Source organism: Mustela lutreola, chromosome 1, assembly GCF_030435805.1.
Source record: "Mustela lutreola isolate mMusLut2 chromosome 1, mMusLut2.pri, whole genome shotgun sequence".
NCBI classification, from domain to species: domain Eukaryota; kingdom Metazoa; phylum Chordata; class Mammalia; order Carnivora; family Mustelidae; genus Mustela; species Mustela lutreola.
Genome location: NC_081290.1, coordinates 266,611,243 through 266,629,782, shown reverse-complemented (window position 1 = coordinate 266,629,782; position 18,540 = coordinate 266,611,243). Strand labels below are relative to the sequence as shown.

At 40.2% G+C, this 18,540-nt stretch overlaps 1 protein-coding gene across 7 annotated transcripts in view; it reads left to right on the top strand.

The window, feature by feature from the left end:
• Positions 1–18,540, top strand: part of LRRC4C (leucine rich repeat containing 4C) — a 1,215,829-nt gene that overhangs the window by 1,175,887 nt on the left and 21,402 nt on the right. For 4 of the 7 annotated variants that reach the window (XM_059140139.1, XM_059140125.1, XM_059140157.1 and 1 more), the window contains one exon: positions 16,317–16,383. The exons of 2 other annotated variants lie outside the window; for them this stretch is intronic. The gene's annotated coding sequence lies outside the window, so the exon portion shown is untranslated. Of the gene's footprint in view, positions 1–16,032; positions 16,056–16,316; positions 16,384–18,540 lie in introns of those variants that run through there. One more of the 7 variants, XM_059140172.1, reaches the window with a different exon arrangement.

The following is an 18,540-nucleotide window of genomic DNA, read 5'->3' as shown; positions in this document are numbered from 1 at the left end:
AGTTGCTATCCCTTTGTCATTGAAGTAGATGGAAATGACATTTCTTACCTGAAGAGTTTGGTGTAGTACTTAGCCCTGACAAACACAACAAAACAAGGAACTAGGCAGGGAAGAGGCAAAACAAGAAAATGTGGCTACAGAGATGACGAAACACTTGCAGGTTTCAAGAAGCTTGCTGTTCAGGCAAAAGCGTAATTACAGAACAATCTTCTAACTCCTAGAATAGTGGCAAGAAATTTTAGTAGTCTTTAAGAGAGAGCGAAGATCGTCAAACAGGTTGTTCTCCCTCCTACCCTGGGACAAGAGGAAGCAAATTTTTTAAAAAATTCATTCCAGGGGCGCCTGGGTGGCTCAGTTGGTTAAGCAGCTGACTTCGGCTCAGGTCGTGATCCCAGCGTCCTGGGGTCGAGTCCCGTATTGGGCTCCTTGCTCCGCAGGGAGTCTGCTTCTCCCTCTGACTCTGCCTTCCACTCTGTCTGCCTGTGCTCGCTCTCTCCCCTCTCTCTCTCTCTCTGATAAATAAATAAAATCTTAAAAAAAAAAATTCACTCCATTTGTGTCCTTCTCTAATTCTGAACCAAAAATTATTAGGATCCATTTTCCTTTAGCCTTTCCACTAGAGAAAAATGCCAAAAGGAAAACGAAGGTGAAGAGGATTTGCATCAGGGATGTTTATGAGCTAAAGGAGGTCAGACAGACTGAGTCCCTGGAGAAGAGACAACAATACTGGCGCTGGAAATGACATCTGGTACAATAATGATCAAATGGTTAGTCTTTTTTATTTTTTTTTTCCTGGAACCAGTTTTCCAGATAATAAAATGATGATCATGATGAGTAAGAAGTTAAATACATGGAATGATGCGTATGACCCATCGCCCCTTGCACTCATTCATGTATATTTAAAATACTGAGTTCTTAATCAAATTAGCCATCATGGAGTTTTTCTGGTCTTGAGAGACAGGCGTGAGGGTAAAAGTCCTACCTTTGCTTTGCTTCCCCATTTATCTTCCTCGTCATCAGCAGTGGTTTCTAGAATTGCAAGTCAATAATGAGGAAGGGACAAAACCCATCACAATCTCCATTGCTTTTGTCTCTGTAGCTCTGGACAGAGCGTGATTATGTGGCAGTATGTTTAAATCAGTTGGTGAGAGGACAGGAAATAGAATGAAAAAGACTTCTAATCAGGGTGAATTTTGTCTATATAAATTAGGACGTTAATGTTGGGTTGTTGTTGTTTCCCCCCCCCCCCTATTTTTAATGCTTCTAAATGGCATTTCTCTTGGCTTGCCAGCTTTTAAAGACACCCAAAGACACAAATACTGAGTTGGGATAGATATGCAACTTGCCAATTTTTCAACTTTTTGACGAGTCAGATCAGTTGATTATTCTTTATTACGGGAAATTGATGTTTCAAACACTTCCATAAAAAGAGTCAAGAAAAGGGAAAATATGGGCAACCAAACACAATTCTTTCTGGTGTACTATTTTATAAAAACACGAGAACTCACAAAGACCAGTTGAGACTAAAAATTAGTATTATACTACAATGGGAGAGGTCCCTTTTAATGCTATTTTTTTTAACCAAAAGTATTTACTGTTTTGTATTCTTCTAAACTCTGCGTCTTATGTGTCTCACTCCCTCCCACGTCCACACACACATATACATAGATATTTTATCTCATTCTCCCAGGTTTCTTAAATTCTTCTATAGAGTAGTATTCTTTCCAGATAATATGACAAGACTTACTGCCTCTAATTTAAAAAAACAAAACAAAACAAAAAATCTCCTGAATGGGAACACGGCAGGGATGTCCATTATCACCACTGCTATTCAACATCGTACTAGAGGTCCTAGCCTCAGCAATCAGACAACAAAAGGAAATTAAAGGCATCCAAATCGGCAAAGAAGAAGTCAAATTATCACTCTTCGCAGATGATATGATACTATATGTGGAAAACCCAAAAGACTCCACTCCAAAACTGCTAGAACTTATACAGGAATTCAGTAAAGTGTCAGGATATAAAATCAATGCACAGAAATCAGTTGCATTTCTCTACACCAACAGCAAGACAGAAGAAAGAGATATTAAGGAGTCAATCCCATTTACAATTGCATCCAAAACCATAAGATACCTAGGAATAAACCTAACCAAAGAGACACAGAATCTATACTCAGAAAACTATAAAGTACTCATGAAAGAAATTGAGGAAGACACAAAGAAATGGAAAAATGTTCCATGCTCCTGGATTGGAAGAATAAATATTGTGAAAATGTCTATGCTACCTAAAGCAATCTACACATTTAATGCAATTCCTATCAAAGTACCATCCATCTTTTTCAAAGAAATGGAACAAATAATTCTAAAATTTATATGGAACCAGAAAAGACCTCGAATAGCCAAAGGGATATTGAAAAAGAAAGCCAACGTTGGTGGCATCACAATTCCGGACTTCAAGCTCTATTACAAAGCTGTCATCATCAAGACAGCATGGTACTGGCACAAAAACAGACACATAGATCAATGGAACAGAATAGAGAGCCCAGAAATAGACCCTCAACTCTATGGTCAACTAATCTTCGACAAAGCAGGAAAGAATGTCCAATGGAAAAAAGACAGCCTTTTCAATAAATGGTGCTGGGAAAATTGGACAGCCACATGCAGAAAAATGAAATTGGACCATTTCCTTACACCACACACAAAAATAGACTCAAAATGGATGAAGGACCTCAATGTACGAAAGGAATCCATCAAAATCCTTGAGGAGAACACGGGCAGCAACCTCTTCGACCTCTGCCGCAGCAACATCTTCCTAGGAACAACGCAAAAGGCAAGGGAAGCAAGGGAAAAAATGAACTACTGGGATTTCATCAAGATCAAAAGCTTTTGCACAGCAAAGGAAACAGTTAACAAAATCAAAAGACAACTGACAGAATGGGAGAAGATATTTGCAAACGACATATCAGATAAAGGACTAGTGTCCAGAATCTATAAAGAACTTAGCAAACTCAACACCCAAAGAACAAATAATCCAATCAAGAAATGGGCAGAAGACATGAACAGACATTTCTGCAAAGAAGACATCCAGATGGCGAACAGACACATGAAAAAGTGCTCCATATCACTCGGCATCAGGGAAATACAAATCAAAACCACAATGAGATATCACCTCACACCAGTCAGAATGGCTAAAATCAACAAGTCAGGAAGTGACAGATGCTGGCGAGGATGCGGAGAAAGGGGAACCCTCCTACACTGTTGGTGGGAATGCAAGCTGGTGCAGCCACTCTGGAAAACAGCATGGAGGTTCCTCAAAATGTTGAAAATAGAACTGCCCTATGACCCAGCAATTGCACTATTGGGTATTTACCCTAAAGATACAAATGTAGTGATCCAAAGGGACACATGCACCCGAATGTTTATAGCAGCAATGTCCACAATAGCCAAACTATGGAAAGAACCTAGATGTCCATCAACAGATGAATGGATCAAGAAGATGTGGTATATATACACAATGGAATACTATGCAGCCATCAAAAGAAATGAAATCTTGCCATTTGCAACAACGTGGATGGAACTAGAGCGTATCATGCTTAGCGAAATAAGTCAAGCAGAGAAAGACAACTATCATATGATCTCCCTGATATGAGGAAGTGGTGATGCAACATGGAGGCTTAAGTGGGTAGAAGAATAAATTAAACAAGATGGGATTGGGAGGGAGACAAACCATAAGTGACTCTTAATCTCACAAAACAAACTGAGGGTTGCCGGGGGGAGGGGGTTGGGGAGAAGGGGGTGGGATTATGGACATTGGGAAGGGTATGTGATTTGGTGAGTGCTGTGAAGTGTGTAAACTTGGTGATTCACAGACCTGGGGATAAAAATATATGTTTATAAAAAAAAAAAAAAAAAAAAAATCTCCTGAATGTAGCTTTCTGTCCATGAGCTCTTTTAGAAAATATTTAAACATGGGGAATTGGTTATTGCTGGTTATAAAATAATTTATATGTATCAATTTGGGAGCCCTATTCTCAATTTAATTATTTATTTAAATGTCATTGTCTTTGTTATCACTCATTAGCAAAATGTAAAGCAAAATCAGAAATAAGATTAAAATTTGAAATTTAATATTTGAGAGAGCTTTTCTGAGAGCTCATACTGGACCCACTATGATTTTGAAATCAGTAAAAATATTGTAACTATTATTTTGAATGAATATAAGCTATGAATGTAATTATAAGACAATTTCATTTTTCTCTCATATTTCAAACTTACTCTTTGGGACTAGTTTTGCTTTGGTCCCTAGTTGAAAACTTTCTGGAAATGTTTATGTAATAGAATGTACTGTGGTAAGTAATTGACATATCCAAATTATATAATTCAAAACTTTGAACTCATTTCAATATTAAGAAGCCTGCCTTCCTCAGCATAAGCCTGATTTCAGATAGTAAGCCTCACATCACAGACTGGGGAATGGACATGACTGGATTCTTCTCTATATTGTCATAGAACCTTCTATTCCTACTTTTCTCCTACCTGCCTACTCCTAATTCTGATTCTTACTTGTTATCATGGTTAGGGAAAGTAAGTTAAGTGGTGGGTAGAATAGCTTTTCCTTGCCTGGTACTGTCTTGAGTTGACATCAATATCTTTGGGTTTGCCAGATTTGAAATTGACTTTCTTAGGGTAACTTCCCTGGGACTCTGTTCTTTGGTGACCCACCCCTTTTCTCTGACTCCTCCCAAATTTGCTTTGGTAAGAGTGAGACTCTCTGATGTATCACTTACTCTGTCAGTAGCTCGGTGTCCAGAAATACTTTCAGATTCCCTCTGGGAAGCAGTTGACTTCTTCAAAAAACTCTTTTACATAGAATCTAAGATATCTTTACAACTTTCTCATCAACTCCCTCATACGTGTGATCAATATTGGGTCTCTTGCTTTTGAGATTTTTCAGGTGGGATTTAGACACCACCCTTCAATGTCTACTGCACTGTGCTCTCACAGCCTTATCCTTAGTCTTGAGGTAAGGGATAGGAATCCTTGGCTTTGGAATTGGTGATAGTCATAACCCTCTGACAATTCGTTCAAAAAATCCTCTAATGATCTCCCTGAAGTCCTTCTCTAACTAAGCTGAGGATTAGGATGTAGAGACTACCCATCACATTCCTTAGGAGTGGAACTCACAGGATAGCTCTCTCCAAAGAAATCCTCTTTATTAGCCTTCTCTGGTTCATTGATGTCTTTGCTCTGTGTAAGGGATTATGAGGTATGCAAACATATGACCGCCCCCACTGTAAATTTGTGCCCTCTTTGGAATGTATCATCTACCATGTCTTAGTTCCTTAGCCAAAACCTCCATTTCAATATTTTCATTCATACAACAATGCAGAGAAGTATAGTTTAGGTAAAGATTTTATGAAGACATGAAAAAGGTTCTTTATTTTTTTCATTTAATAATTATTTGAGCGACTTATCATGTGCCAAACATTATTCTAGGCTCAGGAAATAAGATAGTAAACAAGCCATATAATTTCCCTCTACTCAGGAAACTTGTATTCTTCTGAAGGCGGGAATATAGTTTTAAAAAGGGAAGAGTAAATAATGTAATGTCAGAGAGAGGAGATGTGTCACTGTGTGCAGGTGAGTCAGGGGTCCTTTTAGGGAGATTTCTGAAGGAAAATCTGTGAGAAAGTGACACTCTGTACAGGAGTTATTTAAATTAATTGGGAATAATTGAATCTATATCATGGTATAGAAATATATACATTTTAATATATATTAAAATGGGACAGGGACACCTGGGTGGCTCAGTGGGTTGAGCCTCTGCCTTCGGCTCAGGTCATGATCTTAAGGTCCTGGGATCAAGCCCCGCATCGGGCTCTCTGCTCAGCGGGGATCCTGCTTCCCGCCCTCTCTCTGCCTGCCTCTCTGCCTACTTGTGATCTCTCTTTCTCTCTGTCAAATAAATAAATAAAATCTTAAAAAATATATACATAAGCACATCTGGAGAACTATGAATAATATTCAGTGGAAACCTTCATATACATTTCTGTTCTTCCTCCCTTAGGATGTGGGGAAAAACTCTGCTCTATCCTAGAGGAGCTTTCATGATCTGGTCCAGTTAGGTTCTGCGTCTTTCTCTTCACTGGGTCCCACACAGCTGGCCTGCACTGGGGTGTTTGTGACCTTGTATCAGAGCTCTTATTACATTTGTAGACTATTCTTAGTCTTTGCTAATGAGATCGCTCAGAGTTCGCTTTGAGTATCGCATCTTAATCACTTGATTTCTGCAGACGTTTCCTTTCTCCAAATAAACTCCTCAAAATGCCTGCTGCTCTGTGCTCATTAACCTGGGAATGGCTTCTCTCACTCCAATTTGAAAATTCTGAGAGTTCTATCCTGATCAGGATTCTCCAGGCAGTCGCAGTGGGAGGAGAATTGCAGGCTCTTGAGTGTGTGTGTGTGTGGGGGGGGGAATCAATGACCAAATTTCCATCTGCAAAGGGATTTTCCCTTTATGTAGACTTAGGGACTTCACTCTTTTTGCAGTGCAGCATAATTAAGATCCACCCAACTCCACTGTCTGCCCAGTTCCCACTTAATCATTTTATGCTCAATAAGGTTTAGGTGACTCAAAGATAACAAAATAATTATTTATTTTGGGTTAAAATAAATATTTTAACCCAAAATGATTTGATGGAAGCTTCAAAGACATATTGAAGACAATAGCCCTCACTTAAACAAACCCAACATGGGACTAGAACTAAACAACAATATGTCCTTCTACAACATTTTTCCTCTTGCAGATGGTTGTTAGGTTGGTGACCTGTATTTCTATAGAATTGCCACTTTTGATTATGTTGGATTTCATTAAAGGTCTTTCAGATGCACAGATGGTCTAATCCAGAGCCAGAGAGCAGCAGCTCCTCTGCTCATCCTTGCCAAATTTCCACATGCCTAGGAATGTACAGGCATGCCCCATTTTACTGTGATCTGCTTTACTGTACTTCACAGATACTGAGTTGTGTCTTTTGTTTTGCTTTGTTTTGTTTGTTTGTTTCTTTTACAAACTGAAGGTTTGTGGCAACCCTGAGTCTGGAAAGACTGTTGATGTCATTTTTCCAACCACATTGGTTAACTTCACGTCTCTGTCACATTTTGGTGATTCTCACACTATTAAAATTTTTTTGTTAATGTATTTATCATGAGATTATAACTCACTGAAATCTCAAATGTGGTTAGCATTTTTTAGCAATAACATATTCTTAATTAAGATACGTATATTTTTTAGACATATTACCGCACACCACACAGACTGAAGTATAGTGTAAACGTAACTGTTCTATGTTCTGAGAAACCAAAAATTCACTTGATGTGCTTGCTTGATTGCGTTGCTTACTTCATCATGGTGGTCTGGTTTCCGAGGTATGTCTATTTTCTTGGTGTTTTCAGCTGGCTCTAATAAGACTGTTTCTTGATACTGTTGGTTTTAGAATCCTAAGTCCCTAAAATTTACTTTGCATTTGAGGGACAAAGGAACAAATTACATACCATAATTGATAAATTGAAAATATGGTTGCAGATAAATGGAGTTTTGAATAAAAAATGGAAGTTAAACTCATTCTGAAAAGTTGAGCTTATTTAAAATAAGTTCGACAGGCACTTACGAGAAAAAATACTATGCAGACACTCTGGAGTGTCTTATGGGAATAGCTCACTGGGGAAAAGCCTAAGGTCAGGGAATAATGACAAGGATCTCATGTTGCTTTATTCATCCTCTAGAACCCAACAGTATATTATTAGGCTGCCAGCCGCATTCCCATCAAATGGTTTGCTCAAGATGAAACTTTGGCCTTTATTAAGGGACTTGAATTTACAAACTATAGCACACTGTCATCTCTTATCTCTACCTTTAGTGAACTTCTCAGAACAGTTTAAAACTCTGCTCTCTCAGAACTTCAATCTAATGAAGGGGATAGATTATACTTGAATGGAATTACTGAAGGAGATAAATTCTACCTGACTCGAAATCATAATTTCTTCAAAAACACATAGCTACGAGAATAGATATTATTTTTATTAGGCCTACGTCTGTGTGTATTCAAAAGTGGTACCTAAAGTAAAAAGACAGTCTAGAAATTATAGTTCTGTAGAGATTAAGTACAGAACACAGGTAGACCACTGACCTGGTAACTGTTGTATAATGAAGCTCTGAAACTTTGTCAGATCTGTCCCCAGAGAGTTTTTGGTCACCTTGACCTGAAGAGAATGCATCCATCTCTGACGTTTCAGGGCAGAACTTGAATGATATACCATTTTCAGGGTAGAACCAAGTCACTTACGTTCTGCTTGAATGCCCCAGGGAACGGCACTGGAATGAGAAAGAATTGGAACGGCCTTGTTTTAAAACAAGATTGGTCACTGGGAAGGGCATACTCTTGAAGTAAAGTTGGACAAAGCACACCCAGCCCTAGGAACTAGTACAAGGCCTAGACTCACAGAATGGATAATATTTTCAAGGGTCTAAGAATAGCCAGGGAAGTGGAGGTGATCCCTTCACACACATACTGGCACAGACATATGGAGCGTGGCAGTGGGGAGTTCAGGAGCAGATGGTATTTGGGCAGCTGGATCGGGTCGGCGGCATACGGCGGTTTTGGGGTTTCTTTTGCCACCATTCCCATACGTAATCTCTAAGCGGATGTTCTTGTTGCTGCCTCCAGAAACAATCCTGAATTTTCTACTTCTCTTGATCCTTGCTGCGGCTACTCCCGATCAAGCCACTCTCACACGCATTGCTCATTTACTATCGGTCCCTTCAGTCAGTTCTCACACATAGCCAGAACGAGAGTTTAAAAGTCTAAATCATACTATATTGTTTCCCTGGAAAACTCTGCAAGAGTTTGTCACTGCATACAGAATACAAAGAAATTGCTGTTCCAGGGCCACCAGGCCTAACTCTCTGTAGTGGGTTGAAGGGTGGCTTCCTAAAAGATATGTTTGCATCCAGACCCCCAGAACCTGTGGGTGTGACCTTGTTTGGAAAATGTTCTTTCCAAATGTAATTAAATTGAGGGCCTCGCGATGAGAACATCCTAGATTATCCAGATGGGCCCTAAATACAACTGCAGTTGTCCTTACAAGAGACCACCCATAAGAGAGACGTATGGAGGAGAAGGAGGCCATGTGAGGGCTGAGGCAGAGATTATGGTTATACATCCAGAGACCAAGGAAAAGCTGGAGCCACTAGAGCTGGAAACAGCAAGGAAGAATTCTTCCCAAAAGACTGGAGAGTTCTGCTAGCATCTCAATTTCAGGCTTCTGACCTCTACAACTGGGAGAGAATTGATTTCTCTTGCTTTAAGCCGTCAAACTGTGACAATTGTTGTGAAAACCAAAGGAAACCAACATACTCTTCATCCACATCTCCTACGCTTATGGTTGCCTACGTTAGTCCTACTCGTCTAGCCCAAGTCTTCCCCTTGTTATTCTTTAAGTATAACATGCTTCTTGTCTCATCCGTTTGGCCTGCTCTAACAAAACACCATAGACCAGGGAGCTTATAAAGAACAGAAACATAGTTCTGGAGGTATGAAGTCAGAGATCAGGGAGCCAACATCTTCCTCTTCCAGGTTGTGGACTCTCATTGTGTCTTCACAGACCTCACTGAAGCCTCTTCTAATCCCATTCCTGAAGACTTCCTCCTAATGATCCAAGCACCTCCCAAAGGCCGCATTTCCCAATACCATCCCATTGGGCATTGGGATTTTAACGTAAGAATTTGAGAGGGAACACAAACATTTAGGTCATAGCATTCCCTCACACTTGGAGCCTTTAAATTAGCTGCCTTTTCTGGCTAGAAGAGAAGGTTTTCTTCTACATCATTCTGTGTCTGAGTTCTTTCTTGTCATTATGAAAGTTAAGCATTTTCTTTTGCAGAGGGATCTTACTAGACCAAATCTAGGTGATAGTTCTGCTCAGGCAGGCCTCCTCACTCTTTTATTTTCATTTCAATACTTATTTCTACCCGATCTTTTATGATTTATTATCTAACCCCTAAAAGGGATGCTCTGTGAAGTGAGAGTTCTTTACTATCTGACTCACTACAGAATCCTGAGTGTCTGAAATAGTCCCTGGTATTCACTAAGCGTTCAATTAATGTTGAATGAGATGTATGTCAAAAGCCTATTAATTCTGATCAGGATTAAGGTGATAACGTTTGATATCTAGAAATTTAAGAAACAAATCAGATCCTTAGTAGTTGAGGTCCAGATTTGGGTTATGTTATACTACTGAAGACTTAAATTTGTAAGAGGACAGGAATCCCGTATGAGATTACAAAGACATAGGGAAGATGGTCTTGGCCCTAAATTGGTATTATTTCCCAAAGTAGAATATTGAGTATAAGCTATTGGAGCATAAGATCAGAGCTAAATCTGGAACAATGATGTTGGGAGGCTGAGTGTGAGAGTGAGGCTACAGAATATAGCCAAGAATTGTTCTGCCTGTAAGCGGAGTCCACTGCCCACCTTTGACTGGAGAGAAGGACTGACAACATGGGGGAAAAGTCAGGCACGGGCAATAGGAGGCAAAAACTACAACTGTCCATTGCTCTGGCAAAAAGAAGACTTGGCTTTCTGATAATCCAGATGTAATTTTCTAGTGAGCTCAATCTAAGGGACAGGGTCTTTCCCCAAGAGGGCCAGCTTCAAATTAGGTTTAGGTTTGAATGCAATAACTTAAAATGATCTCATATGTTCTCAATGATTCTACAGCACGGTATCCTCTAAAAGGACATATCCAGAGGTAGGTTGACACTGAGCACCCACATTATCTGGCTATGAGGGCTGAGAGGGGAGAACATCCCTGGTGATGCCATTATTTAGCCTTTTGTATCCTGTCCACCTTACCACAATTTAAGAAGCTTAATGAGGTCATCCTAATCCAACTCCAAAGTTAAGGAATGCATCATCTGAGGATAATGAATATCATTGGAGAACACAGTAAACCAGAATATATATGACCTGGAGGTCTTGGAAGCTACTCTCTTAGAACTGTTACTATGTGAATTTTCCACAGGTGGGGGAGTAATCTAATGTAGTATCCTTGGAGGGTCTTTGTGACTTTCTCATAACATTAGCTTAATGACAGCAGTCAGAGACTGGTGGAAATCTTATCTGGAGGTTTGCAGCCATTTTAGAGTTCCCAGAGATAAGATGTCTTGACGTAACCTTGATGTAACGGCATATAGCTTGTCCTGTAGAAGAGATGTCTTGACGTAACGGCATATAGCTTGTCCTGTAGAAGTCATTTCAGCATTTTTCATTGCCTCTGACTTTCCCAGAGGTTCTCTGTTGTTATTGTTAGCTGTATATTTTGAAAATGAAAAACAATCATGTTGAGGAAAAGGCCTCCTGTATGTTTGTGTCTGTGGGAGTAAAAATGTGGAATAAATATATATCATGTATGGTGGTTGATATTTTGTGTCATTTATCTTCACTTGTGAGGAGAGATGGGATAAGTCACTCATGACTGTGGCGGTCCTGATCCATTCTTCATCACACACTCATGAAGATAAATGTCACATTTACACAGACCACAGCCATCACGTGTTCTTTCAGAGCATAGATTTAGATCGGTTAGAGCAGGAGGTTGACTTGGTGCTGTTATTTGAAAATCAAGGACACTTTTGTTGGACCATCTCCTATTCCCACACATCCTGATCTCCAGTGTTAAACTAGGGTACTGTTGCCGCTACAGTGATATTAAGTAGCAAATATATTTTCATCCATGTCTATACTTCAGATACTTACTTCCCTTTAATTTCAAACTTTTATTTTCTGAGTATGCTCAGCACAGTGTTCTACAGTGCCAGTTGATTAATTGGCATACAGTGTTGGTTCTCACATGGTGATAAGGGATATAATGAAGGGCACTAAGGACAAAATGATAAGTAAGTGGTTAATTCTCTCTGTGGGCAAGTCAGATGGCAAAGGAATGAGTCGGAATAGAACTATTGAAAATTAATAATATTTGAGCAGCTTTATTAAGAGAAAACAGCATGGACATCTTAATTTTCCATGATGTACAAATGGCTGTACTATTGGATTTTAAGGCAATGGCAGAGCAAGTGTGTTCTCTGCTCTGTGCTTGGGTTCCCTGCCACAGGTGATCAATAGAGAATGAACCGTTTATAGCACGGTACCGAATGTACTTATTCTGGTTTTGTCTGTAATTACTGTGCCACAGCTTGAAGGTCTGAAGTTAGAAGACTTCCCAGTGAAATAAAATTGTTGGCTCTTTTTCCCTTGGTTGGTACATGAAGGTATCTATAACTAGAAGTAAGCTGAAAAGGATTTGCATAAATTCCAGAAATGTGGTTGGCAAACTGGACATTTCCAAAATCACTGTCCCTCTTTGAAAACTGTAGTTTGAACCCTATGAAATCATTGTTATCGACAGTTTTTGATTGGGCCTTTCCTTCTAATCATACAGATGAAGTGTGTGATTCAGATTCCGGGTGTACTTTGAGTTGGTTCTTTCTGATATAAGCTATTTCATTCGCTTAGTCAAGAAACATTTATTGAACATGTACTAAATGGCAGTAACTGGGTTATGCGTGCCCATAAAATGGAATATAGTGCCTGTCCCAGCAAGGCCTGTCATCTAATGATGCAGAAAGACACAGAGGTAGGCAAGAACAATGTGGATGACGAACGCAATCATTGATAATGTCTCAATGCATATATATTTTTTTATTCCCACATAGTACAATGTGTTTAAAAAGTGTGTGCGCACACACACACACACAAAAAGCAAGTTCCAGGGCATCTGGGTGGCTCAGTCAGTTACACATCCAGCTCTTGATTTGGGCTCAGGTCATGATCTTGGGGTTGCAAGATTGAGCCCCATGTCAGGCTCCATGCTGGGTGTGGAGCCTGCTTAAGATTCTCTCCCCCTCTCCCTCCTTCAGTTCCCTTCCTCTCCCTCTCTTGGTTGGGGGGGGGGGAGTAAGATCCTACATATTTTGAGAACCTTGGAACAATTCATGGCATAAGTGCCTCCTTTCACCCTTTAACATGTTCATTTTGAAAGATTATGTAACAGGCAGACCACTAGCCTAGAGCTCTAAATGCTTAGCTTCTTCTATTAATCGTTATCACATCAATTTTATTCCTTTTAAACATAACCCCATTACTTAACTTCCTTATACTTTAGCTTTTTCATCTGCAAACTGGAAAAATATAATCTATTCTGCTTACCTGCCATAACTGTGAAGGCCAGACAGGATAATGTATATGAGACAATTTTCTAATCTATAATGTATAACAAAAGCAAAGGGTAAGATTCTCATGACCATCTTTCTTGATACCAATCTTGTTTTTATGGTGCTAAGTAAAAGATCGAGGTGGTATATTTTCCCACGTCTAGGCATGATCCCGTATTTGGGGATGAGTACCATATTCAGCCCCAGCCACTCATTTTATAAAAGTGGATAAATTATTGGGGTGCCTGGGTAGCTCAATGGGTTAAGCCTCTGCCTTCGGCCCAGGTCATGATCTCAGGGTCCTGGGATTGAGCCCCGCATCCAGCTCTCTGCTCAGCAGGGAGCCTGCTTCCCCCTCTCTCTGTGCCTGCCTCTCTGCCTACTTGTGATCTCTCTCTGTCAAATGAATAAATAATTTTTTTTAAAAAAGTGGGCAAATTATTTAGTCACTCCCCAAGTCAATAGAGTAGTTCTTAGTAATCAATGACTGAAACTCTCTCAGATGACAATAATCCTTCCTGTTATCTGAGAGCTTACAATATGCCAGGCTTAGTGGTTTATGGACATCACCTCATTTCATGCTCAGAAAAACTTCTGAAGTTGACTCTAAACTTTACTCCATAGTGTGGAGAAGAAACCGAGGGGGGGGTGCACACAGAGAAGCAAACACATCAGATATTGGACTAGCCTATTGGAATAACTCAATCATGCGATAGGGAATGGACTAGGTTGTTGCAGTGGGGGGCAAGAGAGGCGATGAGACTCTTGATACACACAATTTCCCAAGGTATAGGCAATAAGATGTAAAGGTGATAGGCTAGATACAACAGGATGCAAAAGTGAGGATGAGGTGGAAAAATGGAGATTCAAGGGGACTTTGGTTTGAGTTACTAGGACGATGGTCCCTGGAATTGTGCTTGGCATACGGTAGGAACTTAAAATTTTTTGTCAAATGAATGAATTAATAGGTGACTGGAGTTGCTATTAAAAAAGCCTTCCTTGGGGATGGAGGTTGAGTTGGAATCAAGGGTTTTATATTGGACAAATCGATTTTCGATGCGTCCACGTGGAGGTCTTGAGTTAGCAATTAGATGTGCAGGTCTGCATTACAGACTAGAGATGTTTGTTTGTAGATGGTGTTTAAAGCCACCGTGGGATCACGTGGAAAGTGAGTCTGGACAAGAATAGGTTCACTCCTGGAGCTCTGGTGCACGTCAGGGTTTTAGTGGCCTGACAAATAAGGCACAACCAGGGATGGAGGTGGAGCAGATTAGCCACCGAGGTAGAAAGAGAATCAAGAGAGTGGTTTCCCAGGAGCCAAGTGCAGACAGTGTTTCAGAAAGGACAGGTTGTTCACTATGTCAGATACTGCTAATTTTTGTCTAATATAAGTACTAAGAATTGGGAACGTGATTTAACAATGAGCATGAGTTTCTTTCTTCTACCTCTTCTTTATCCTCTCTACATACACTAATTGCTACCCACTGCCTTGCTCTCACATTATTATAAATCCTGATCTGATATGTTAACTTGTCACTCACATTTCACGTGGTTCTTAAAACCATGAGATTTGGGGGAACTTCCAAGAAGATCTTTTAAAACCAATAATGGAAAATCCATAGATCATCTCTGAAATAAACTTTAATTATATTCAGTTTTACTTATGTAATAATAGTAATATTCACTAGTGGTATATTGCTTTGAAGTTTGAGAAGCACTTTTACTTACATTCTGTGTTCCACAGAACCATCTATCACAGTCAAGTGCCCAGCTTTGAAGCTTACACCATCAGACTAGGCCACCTGCTAACACCTCCTTGTAGGAGTCACCAGCAGACCCACACTTCACTCCTCCTCATTCCTTGAAGATTTTAACACCTGCCTCCCTGCTGTTCTTTCCAGTCCTACTCCTGATAGAATTCTTGGTGATTTCAATATCCATGTCAGTCCCTTGATCTTGATTACTAATTGTGTGGGCTTTACCCATCTGGACTTGCTCAGGGTTTCCGCTTTATACTGTTTGCACCAACTGTATGTTTAAGCTTCGGCTGTAAAGATCTGTGTTTGTGGGAATTAAAGATTCTTTAGTTTACTTCATGATGCTTTGCAAACTGCCAGCACTGTCTCTTCATGTTTCTTCACTCTAAGTACTGTGTGGCCCTCAGCTCAGATTCTGACTTTTAATGTGCCATTGCCAGGGGAGTGTGGGAAGGAGGCAGGGACTAGGAATCGGGATGGATAGGAGGAAGAGATGTTAGCATCTCTTTTGTGTTTGGCTACAGAAAAAGAAAAACTAGAGATCACAGCTCATGCCTATGTCCAAACTCTGAGCATCCCATTTGACTTGAGTAATTCGGTGTGCTCTGTTTAACTATTTTCTACCCATCTTCAAAATATTTTATCTTATTTGATCTTAAGTCATGGTTTTGGTCAAGACACTGGATCAGAGAGAAAATGTGACTTGTTGAAGGTCACGCATCTGATAAGTCAGAACCGAGTGTAGAAGATAGGTCTTCTGATTCCAAATGCGTTTTTTCATTGGCATTAAAGAATGCATTGTTCCAAATGGCCAGTGGTTAAAATAGCTGCTTGGCTTTCTGCCTGGGAGAATCTTAAAATTCCGTGGCAATTCAATAAATATTGTCACCAGTGTTGTCTGTGGTGATGGTGGTGGCAGCAGATCCAGAAATGTGCTGAATTGTTCTAATGGATGCTTTTTTATTTTTTTATTTTTTTAGATGGGCAAACACGTTGCCTATTTACAGCATAGAGACCACAATGGAGAGCTAGGTGGGTGATGATTCATGCTAAATCTTTCCCACAATATGCTGAACACTACAACAGCAGCTAATGTGAAGTGGCTCATTATACACTGTCAAACCCAATAACAGCCATGACGGGCTTTGCTAGCACGAGCAACTTGTGGGAAGCCCAGCTACTGCAAACCACTACTGAATTGGGGAAAAAAAAAAAAAAAGGCTGCAGTATAGTAGAAAAGACATATTCCCTGAGTCACCTTTGCACATTTCTTGTATGTTTCTCTTTTGCCAGCTTAGAGACAGCCTTCATGTTCCCAGCTTGAAACCAGAGATGACTCTCCTTGGGATTCATTTCTCTTGTGAGTGTCCCTTCCTTCGGTTGTATCTTATGGGGTAAAGATTTTATAAGGGACGGGGTGGCTCATAGACAGAACTGAAAATGTGGTTCTCCTACAGAAATATTCCCAAAGCTCCCTCGTCTACCTTGTCTTCTGCCAGCCAATCATGCCACACCCATAAATGCATTTCCCTTCTGGAGCACAGCATCCGTAGGTAGTTCTTCTATCTCTACAGCGAGATACTGTGAGGCAGCAGGCAGGAGCACGGACTCCTTGCTCTTTGACTTATGATTGTGTGTCTTTTTTGTCTCCATTTAACTGTAATCTCCTGGGAGGCAGGGCCCTGGGTTTATTGATCTCTTTAGTCTAATGCCCATGAGCCGTAGTTGTCCCTCCATAAATATTTATCAGTAAAATTAATGCATTCCTTTCTAAAAAGTCCATAATTAAGCTAAGGACTGGGGTTTAATCTTCTTGCCTCCCTTGTCCCTAGCACAGTGCCTGATATATAGTAGGTGGAAACTCCATGTTCCCCTAGTGAGGGAACAAGGGTATGAAAGAGTCCATCCATCACATGGTTCCCTGTGGCCGAATTAAAGGCTAAGCAAACCTTTTCCACCATCAGGGACAGAAAAGGGATGGCTTCCAATCATTCTTCATTCGGCCACCAGGAGTAATGCCCTAAAAGTGGTTGTTTATTTTGGAAGGCAAAAGCTAATCTGAAGCTGTTTTCTTTATTTTTATATTCAAATATCTATAAAACAGAAAAACACCAGAGACCTATTCATTGCTCACAAATGATCTATGGGGTAATAATGTGCTTGCTTTTCCAGCTGTGCTGCACTTTGGTGCTATCCTGGGTTTAATTGAAAATATGCTGTGACCTTGGTTTTGTTCACTGGGCATGGGGGGTATAATTGGCATGAGGCCTCTGAAGAACTCCCTTTTAATGAATGTCATTTGGCTAATTTGGGGTTCGCCCATGGGAAATAATGTGAGAAGTCCTGTAAAACCAAGATACATTTTATTTGCATGCAATTCACATGAAGGTGATGATTTAGAATTTTTTAAGCTTTTTATTTTATACCTATTCGTTGAATTCTAAATGCTATCAGTATGATAATAGTATTGTCCCTAACAGTCTCGTGTTTCATCATAATTAAATAAACAGCTTGTGAATTTCAGTCCAAAAAAATGTCTGTGTTCCACTCTTAACTTAAGGGGTTTCCATAGAAACTGTGGGCAGCAAGTTTAACTGACATTCATTGGACTTGAGGCTACATGCAGTGTTGCTATCTCTCTGTTTTTCTGTTACTCTGTGTATGTGTCTCCTTCTCTTCCTTTAACCCTGGAAACTCTCTCCCCCTCCCTCCTCCTCCTCCTCCCCCAACCCCTCCTGGTCCTCCTCTGCTCCTCCTCCCCCCTCTCTTATTAGCAATGAGGAAGTAATTTGGACTCAGTTAGATTTAACAAATGCAATAATACTAAAATGAGCTCTGATACTTAAGTGTAATTGTGTTATTAGCTGGAAATGTTTTTCTTCAAAAAGAGAAGAATTGAGAGTGAAGTTTACTAAGGAAGCACATGCTGGTAAGAAGGAACCCTTGGCTGCCAGCTGGAAAGTTTGCAGGCTTCTTTTTTTTTTTTTTGATTTTATTTATTTGACAGACAGAAATCACAAGTAGAGAGAGAGGAGGGAGCAGGCTTCCCACTGAGCAGAGAGCCTGATGCGGGGCTTGATCCCGGGACCCTGGGATCAGGACCTGAGCTAAAGGCAGAGGCTCTAACCCACTGAGCCACCCAGGCGCCCCAGTTTGCAGGCTTCTATCATGGTCCACATTTCCACCCCGGCTATGGTTTTTCCTTGGTTTAGGCAACCCACACTGATGTTTCTGTCTCCTCAGTCCTGATTTTCAGTCTTCCAAATGGAACGTAAAATCATTGTGCTGATCATATTCCAAGAGAAAGAAGGAGTTTATTTAGAAAAAAAATTACTATGTATTGTGTACCTACTGTGTGTGCAATATTTGCTAGATACTGGCATTTAAGTTGTCTAAGTTGATCCCACCACAACCATTGCCAGGCAGTGTGCTGGAAAGAAAAATGGATCTAGAGCTGGTGGTTGAAGTCCAGAACCTACAACAGGCTGGTTGAAAAGCCTTGATTATAGTGTGTAGA